The 8,952-nt window shown below is 42.8% G+C and overlaps 1 long non-coding RNA gene across 1 annotated transcript; it reads right to left on the minus strand.

Moving 5' to 3' along the window:
* Nucleotides 1–4,625: 4,625 nt before the first annotated feature.
* Nucleotides 4,626–5,282, minus strand: LOC123411964. Its single transcript, XR_006613373.1, has 3 exons — nt 5,146–5,282; nt 4,908–5,018; nt 4,626–4,684 (listed from the first exon to the last, which is right to left on the minus strand). It is a non-coding gene; the product is annotated as an uncharacterized LOC123411964 (long non-coding RNA).
* Nucleotides 5,283–8,952: the final 3,670 nt, after the last annotated feature.

An 8,952-nucleotide genomic window follows, 5' to 3' on the forward strand; every position in this document is an offset into this window, starting at 1 on the left:
TTGGGTGCATTACCGATTAGAAGTATTCTCTCCTCCCTTCATCTCATTCAATCCGTGCACGACACACGAATCTACATTCCAAATCGGCGGGGCAAACACAGCGTGAGGCCACAAATCCTTGCAAAATTGTGGGGAATGGAGCTAGGTTGCGAAATTACTCAACAGAGATAGCTCCTCCACCGCCGAGAAAGGCTACCCACTACCACCCAGAAGAAATCGCCACCGCCGCCGGAGAAGAGGCACAAGGTGGCGGGAGCCGTCGAGCAGGGGAGAATCTAACGGAAGGGGTGAACTCGCGGGAGGCGTAGCAACTAAAGTAGATCCCACCTGACGGAGCACATAACCTCTGTTCTAACGGGCTGTCCTAACCTAACCTCGTCGTCCATTAACAGTCAGACGGCCGTTTTATCAGTTATTCCTGTCTGAGCTATTGCCACTCGTGAAAACATTGTACGTGAGCCATTTCAGCCAACGATGTCGTGGCCCATCCACCTCAATGATGTCGCACATGAGCTATTTACCCGTAAAAAAGAACGTGACTTCCTTCGTTGAATTGGAAAGTTAGGCCCCACGTACAAATAAAAAGTTAGGCCCCACGTACATATTTTTTTTGCCCTTCATTGAATTGGAAAGAAAGACGTACAAATAAAAAGATATGAAAAAAAGAACGTGACTTCCCTCATTGAATTGGAAAGTTGCCTATTCAAAGAATAAAACACCACGTACATAATTTTTTTGCTTGGAAGCACACAAACAAATAGGATTAAGACATGCGTACAAAAAAACAACCTGGATCGAAGTTATGAAAGAAATAAAAATAAGATGTCATTTCTCCTTGAGTAGGGAAACAAAGACATGTGTACAAATAAGAAGTTAGACCGCACGTTAAAAGAGAGTCCACATTCCATAGTGCCAAAAAGAAAGTAATGCACGTAAAGGAAAGACCTCAAGCTTCATGTTAAAAAAAGGAATATCCATGCCTGAATTGGAAAAAGAGATTTTAAGTCGGAGTAGAGGAAACCGAGCGTGTTTTCGCCAGCGTTGAAGTCATCTATGCATGCATAATGAAGTGGATGACACATTATTACAAACTAGCAAAAGGGTCCGTGCGTTGCAACGGAAAAATAATACCACACGCTTTTAATCTTTTTATAATCATTTTGATTTATTAAAATAATAAGCTATATAACTAATGTAGTCAGTCCTATCCTATTTTGTTGAGAAATCAACCCGTCCATTGTTAATTCCACCATGATGAGAAATTGAGCGGGAGAAGCAAAGCAAAACAAAGAGGCTACGTGAATTGATCAATAGACTGTTATCTTATTTCACTTATGGGGTAAAGAATGTGGAATCAGATGATAAACTGAAGGTGGTGTTCCATTGTCTCTCTCTACAGCAATGCAATCTTACATTCAATACATTTATTCATCACCAAACATATTCCCACAAAACAAAATTTCTTGCCGGTGCTTAGCACACAGTTGGAAGCATGGGGAGGGTATCTCAGTTACCATATGATGAGTTCCTATCGGAGGAGGGCATACGATGAGGGGAGCAAGGGTTAGGCGCCTCTATCTGGCCATAAGGAGTCGTCGTTGCCGCGCCATAAGCTCGGGGTTCCCCTTGTGAGCCATGGAGGCCCGTCTCCACCTGCGAGTACTTCGCTCCGCCGTGCCTTCTCCGCGCGCCGCCGTCGTTCTGCATCGAGCAGACGCATCATCCCAAGTCATTGTAGCTATCGTGTTGATTTGATCCAGAAGTTGTGCTCGAGCGCCGAAACGGGGGCAGCAAGTGGGCAGAGGTACGACCGCGGAGGCGGGTGGGTTGAGATCGACAACAGTGGTGGTTGAGGTCGGCAGCGGCGGCGAGTGGTGTGACAGCAATACATTCATTCATCAGCAAACAAATTCCCACGAAACAAAATTTCTTGCCGGTGCTTGGCACACGGTTGGAGGCATGGAGAGGGGATCTCACCAGATGATGAGTTCCTGTCGGAGGAGGGGATACGATGACGGGAGAAAGGGTTAGGCGCCTCTATCTGGCCAAAAGGAGATGCAGCGGTGGCGGTTGAGGTCGGCCGCGGTGGCGAGTGGTGTGGCGGCGGCCTGGGCACATGCCAGGGTGGCCCTGGGTCGACGGGAGGAAGCGATGCGTACGGGTATAATTTTTGCAGCGAATCATTTTTTCCTTTTGCGATGCAAATAAATGATGGAGAACGGGTTGAATAAGAAAAATTGCAGGGGCTTTTTTAATAAAAATACCGTGGTGGGTTTTCCAACGGAAGCAATAGCCGATTTATTATTAGGTATAGGTATTATTGTTTCATCTACTGCTCCGTCAGCCTTGGATGAAAAGTACCTTTCAACCGGAAAAATAAATTTTGGTCAAGTTTCAGCCAAAATTTTGAAAAGGGTCGAAATTCGTCCATCTCATCCTGAGCGAAAAAAATCACAAACCGAAAATTAGAACTCTGTCTCCGTAGGTAGGTTCCATTTGTTTCCTTTGAACACTAAAAGCATCATTTCTTCTTTTCAAGGATTAGTTCATTGAATTATACATTTACATTGATAGTACTAGAATGTTATGTCAACGCTGGTTGTTACCTTCTGTTAGAACAATAAAGCACTATGTTTACCCATTAAATGTAATAAATATCTCTATACTATTTCTGTTATATATGGAAGTTTTATATTATTTTATTTCTTTAGTTGTTTGGATAGGGAAAGAACTTTGTGTCGCACAAATCTCTCCACGGAAAGTGTTGCCGAGGTGGCACACTTATTTCAGAAAATTAGTGCACACAAAATAAAATGATTCAATCGCACAACATTGTATATGCGATGTTGGGATAGCAATATTGACAATGTTTCTGAATATCCTGAAAGTATGCTTTCTATTAAATTTTGTTAATTATTTATATAAATTTTAACATCTGCATTGAATTATGTGGGAGAGAACATACTCATACAAAAAGTACAATTGAGAAAGAGGTTTGCCCCCTTTTGGAGAACAATTCATTCATTTATACTCTAAAGAGCTAACAATATAAATTCTTTATGCACACAATAATGCTGAAATAGAGTAGTTCCTAGACCGTGCAGGCGCACGGGTTGACGACTAGTTAGTCTAGTTAGTATATGTATCTAGGCTATACTTCAGATTAATGTTTTATGTCATGATGCTCCATGTTAATCCTTAATAATTGTTTACATGGGAGATTTACTTAGCCCAAGAGTTCATGAGATATATGCTAACAAAATAATTATTTTTTACTAGAAACATACTCATGAAGTTATCCATGTATGCAGGATCCAGCTAACAATAAATGTATGATGATAGCTTCAAAGAATCACGGATGCACGCATGACTTAGCTGACAATATACATCTGCATACCATTACTAGGAAAAGGCCTCCTAATGGATGGCGCACCTGTTTTGGTTACTAATAGCGCACTACAGGTACGCCAATAGCATCACGCCATTAGAATTTTTTACTAATGGCGCACCACAGGTGCGTCATTATTATAGCAGATACTAATACATTAGTATAGCCCATGGTGCTCCATTAGTATATACCTGATACTAATGGCGCACCAGTCAGTGCGCCATTAGTATAGCCCATGGTGCTCCATTAGTACGCCTCCTAGGGCATATATACTAATGGCGCACCAGGCAGTGCGTCATTAGTATAGCCAATAGTGCTCCATTAGTATGCCTCCGAGGTCATATATATTAATGGCGCACCAGGCAGTGCGCCATTAGTATAGCCCATGGTGCTCCATTAGTATCTGGTATTCTGGTATATATATGTTTTGTTTCAAAACCACAAATTCAAAAGCACATAACATATATATCAAATATATAATACATAATATGTGCCCAATAGTTTTACTGATCCACAACACATAACATATATGCAAAGTTGCATAACAAATTTCATGATCCATATATCAAAATTCCATAGCATCCATACATCCAAAATTCCATAGCATCCATATATACATATAGTTCCATAGCATCCATACATACATAGCTCCATAGCAAATATAATACACAACGATACTTTGTGGGCATTAGTAAGTAATATTTGGCACCGGTTGAGGATTGCTTTCTATTGAAGTTGTTTCCTCTGCTTGATCTTGTGATGTACCTTGTGAGATTGTTGATACAGTAGCTTGAAGCAAAGGGAGACAGAGTCGGTAAATCAGCATATCGACAATTAGTAATCAGGATTGTACATTAGAAATAACCAATTCCTCAATCTTGTTAGCATGTTTTTTTATTAAATGCCCAAATAGCAACAATCACGTGTATTCATATTCAAGGATTAACTTGTAAGAAGATAACCAAATAAATCAATACTACTCCCTCTGTCCCATAATATAAGCACGTTCTTGACACTACACTAGTGTTAAAAACACTCTTATATTATGGGACGGAGGGAGTAGCATGTAAAGGTTGACAAGAAAGCAGCAGCCAGGATGCCAACTAAGCTGACACTGGGCACATAACAAACCATTCTGTTCTGAGTATATGATATACTAATACTATGTCTCCGTCTATCACAAACCAACAGATATTCAATAAATAACTAGGAATGAATAGCATGTACCTGAGTAGGGGAAGTTGCTGTCGGACTCTTCGTCCTCAAAACTGCAGTAGTGGAAACAGCAGCAACACCCTGCCAACCAAACAAGAAGTAATGTTGAAAAATACATAATTACCCATATAACTAAAAGATGAAGAGCTGCACAACATAAAAACATGGTAGAGAAATGATCTCCACGAGCATAGCAGACAAGAAGTATTTGTGGAGAAAAAACATAAGGAAGTTTGCTAATTGTTTATATTAGCAAAATCACAATAACCAAAGTAAAACAAAGCATTAACAGCTCACAGCCCACCTTGATAAGACTGGAAGGAGCAAGTGAAACCATGTCTTCGAGTGCTTCAACCTTCTCCATAGGCAATGTGCTATAGAGATCCTCGACATCACTAAATTCATCAAAATCTTCCTGAATTTGGATTATGAAATCAATAGTAAGAACAAGCAGCAGATCCACAATGGTTTTCCGTCATCACAATTTATATCAAAAATTCAGAAATGGATATTACGACCGCTAAGCAGGAAGAAAATCCCACCTGATTACGGTGGCATGAGGGGTCGAGGCAAAGAGAATAACAACGGCGGAAGATGGGGGTCTACCCACCGGCCATGTCACTGGAGATGGCCATGACGAGGAGCTGCTGAGCCCGGGACCACCGAGTCAGGCCTTGTCGGCGGTGACGGCGGGCGCGACGTTGGGGCTGGGCCTGGGCCTGCGCGGGGGTGAGCGCCTTGATGGAGACGGCGTGGATCTCGGCCATGAGCGGCGCCTGGGCATGCTTAGTACAAGAAGATGCAAAGGAACCAATCAAATATCTACATACTGAACTCCCACAAAACTAACCAAACAACATATTAAGCCTATTGTAACATAAATACTTTGGTAAGACTGTTCCTTTTATAGAAAGGGTTTTGGTAACACTGTTTCTAAATCATAGTACAATAGCATTTCAGTTCAAAAATCATATAATAGCAAATTAACCATGTAGAGGATCATGACAATGATGTGAACTGAGTAGTCATGTGTTTATGTTATTATTAAAAATAGTTATGACAGGTTTATGTAGTGTTCAATAATCATATTACAAGTAACATCACTTAGTTTGTGAATTACAATGTGCTTTGCAAAAAGAAATCAAGTTAGTGTCAACCCAGCTTCTTTGTTGATTTCAGAAATTACTTCCACTTGAAGGATCAAAAGTTTGTTAGCTCCAATAGGTGATGTCGTGACCTTTCTACCTCGATAAAGACAAAAAAATGCCTATTTCACATTGATGAACTTCCGGTTGCCAGATATGAGATTATATCAGTCCGGCGCTGAGAATTTGAGAAGATGGTCCAAAGTGGTAATGAACAAAATTTACAGACTAAATGATAATGAAACAAAGGCGTTTAGCCAGCTTTGCAAATATACATGAAGAAGTTATGTAAATTTGATTTGCTTGCGGCACACACATTAGTAGCAATAGAACTAGCAAATTTACAACAAAAAATATACGGTTGATCCTACACATTATTGAGATCAGAATGTTCCAACACATCAAAGATAGATATCCCGCAAAGCCAAGATTTGAACTATCCGGCAGACAAGAAAACGTATATACGCAAAAATGTCTTGCATTGCATGCACTCAAAGCTCAACAAAACTCGGTTTGCTCATATGTACAACTTTCAATACTAACACATATATTCCACACAAAATTAACAAGAAAGGATAATAAACAATAACGAATCGTGCGAAAGAATGTGTACCAGTAAGATTCTCCTGAAGCCATTTGGATTTCTTAGGGCTGATATGGCTAACCCACAACCATAAGTACTGTGTATTATTCGAGTCATGACGAACTAAAGTCGCCATTGTTAGAGAGGAGCAAGGTAAACCACCAGAGATGGCACTATATTTCTCAATTTCTTTAGTGCTCAGGATTGAGCAACCCTGCGGTATAATATCATGCGTGGCGACAGAAGATGATTGTGATGCTTCAGAATACGCATTCAAGCAGCCGTGGAGTATATCATGCTTCCGGGCAAAGCGAAGAGCGAGGAGCCCGAAGAGCAGACATAATCTCCCAATTTGTAAGCAGTTTACCTACAGTGCATAAGTGTAGATCGATCAGCATGTTGAAACTAGGATTTACAATTTCCTGTTTTTTCAGAAACTGCATGAACGGAATCTATGAAAAGGGGGAATAGCACAATGTAAGCTGAAAATTAGGGGTTAAGATTGGTACTAGTCATTAGAAATACTCGCCTCCCATCCACAGATGCCCTCATAAACGCAGCAAAATGGATGAAGTCCTGAACCAGTTTCGGAGCATACAAAGACAGGTTAAGAATCCCACTGCATTACGCCAAAAGAGACAGCGTTGAGTAAAGAGATCAAAACAAACTAAAACTGCAAGACAATGAAACTGCAGGAATGATTAGCTGTAGAGATACTGGAAAAGGCGGTCCAATGGTATGGAACATGGTAAAATCAGGAGAGAAAAATAAATAAAAGAAGATATGTATAGTACTTTCTAAGCGCATCGTTCGATATCTACTCTATACTCTACAAGGAAAGTGCAATGCCAATGGTTTTATTAATTTCAATGGAGGGTTGTAGCAAAACCATCAGTTTAACATGTGATAGAAATGTGATACTAGTGCTAAATTCGTAGCTCGAGAAACCAAGTTATGAAGATCCAAGTGTCAGCAAACAGAACAAGCACCAATCCATGAAGCGATATGTTATCTCCGACAGGAACAGAAGAAGATTTCTAAACATTGATAACTGATAAGTACCCTGAAAGCGCTATATCCTATCCATTGCCACAATATAGCATGAGACGAGACGCAATTGCCTCCATAAGCTCAGTGAGAAATATCTTCTGCAAGTTACTATTTTTTTATTATTATAAACAACATCAAACAAATTTCGTACCTACCTACCTTCCACTGATTTCCATGGCCATCTCTTCTTGCCATTCACGGTACATGGCGAAAAGCTCAAACATCAGATTTGGGCTCTGTCGTGGGTATAAGCCTGACAGTAGATGTGTAGGGTATGAAAAGGATGGGCAGAGCCTTAGCTACGGCGAGGTCGTATGAGTTCAGGCCCCTCTGCGGTGGAGGTAATAGCCCTATGTCTCAGTGCTCAGGGAGCTTGTTGTCGAGTGGAAATATGGAATACAATGAGTTGCTAACCCCTCTACCAGCGGGGGAGGGCGGATTATATAGAGTGCGCTGCCCTCCACAACGGTTCCGGTACAGGGGTGGAGTAGTGGCGATTGAATGCGTACGTTACAGGTAACGTACGCCCTAAATGCTAATAAATGCACCTGGAAACGTACGACCGTTTCCCTCCAGGGGGGTTACGATGTACCGAGTGGTATCTAGTCGGTTAGCTTGATATCCTCCGAATGCTAGTCTCCGACTGGATGATCGAGGACCTCTTACCGACTGGATGATGGGGACTCCTTAATTCAGTCGGAGCTGACTAAGGGCCTTGTCCTTTGTGAGGGGTAGTCCTTGGGTAGGACCTACAGGGAAGGCTTATGACCCTACCCTAGGACTATAACCCCATCATTAGTCCCCGAATGGATTGGGGTTGGAACGACGAAGCGATGTTTGAAGTTTGGATCCGGCTGGAGCGGACTTGGCTTGGGTGTTGCTTGCCTCGATCCATTTTATCTTTTCTGACCAACGATCCGAGTGGAAATCTCCGTGGAACAAACTGTCGGAAACCGAGTGTATTCAGGGTATCTCTTGACGCGACCCATCAACTGACAGCAGCGGATTTTCCGGGAGCTTCAAATTTCGGTTTCCGCGCGCTCAGCGGGGATGACGCGAGCATGCTCGATTAGCGTCTGACGCCTCGATTCTCGCTCCTTCAACTCCTCCACTGATATCGCCGCGGCCGGTCAGGGGATAAGGATTCGGGGCCACCTGCCAGCGACCCAGTCGGAACCTTACTTAATTCCCGGCGGCAAGGGTTTTTCGTTACGCCTATCGGATCTTTTGTCGTTGCGTCGTCCTCCTCGCCTCCTCCGGTGCACCTAACCTCCCCACTCCTCCTCTCTCTCCGCGAGCTCGCAACTTCCGCCATGACCAAGGGTCAAACCAGCAAGATGGAGGCGAGGAAGAAGAAGGGGAAGGCGGCAGCTCCTGCTCAGCGGCGGCAGCGGCCGTTGCTGGCGGGGTGGATTCAAGGCGACTTCCTCCCCTCTACGGTGACGGAGGGGGATCTGCTGCAGCTGGTGGAGGACAGGATGATCGTCCACAAGTCTTGGAGGCTGCCGGCTGAGAACGAGGTCGAGCCGGCACCCCGGGAGGGGGAGCGCGTCTTGCTGCTCAGCCATGTC

This window comes from Hordeum vulgare, chromosome 7H (genome assembly GCF_904849725.1).
Source record: "Hordeum vulgare subsp. vulgare chromosome 7H, MorexV3_pseudomolecules_assembly, whole genome shotgun sequence".
In the NCBI taxonomy this organism is placed as follows: domain Eukaryota; kingdom Viridiplantae; phylum Streptophyta; class Magnoliopsida; order Poales; family Poaceae; genus Hordeum; species Hordeum vulgare.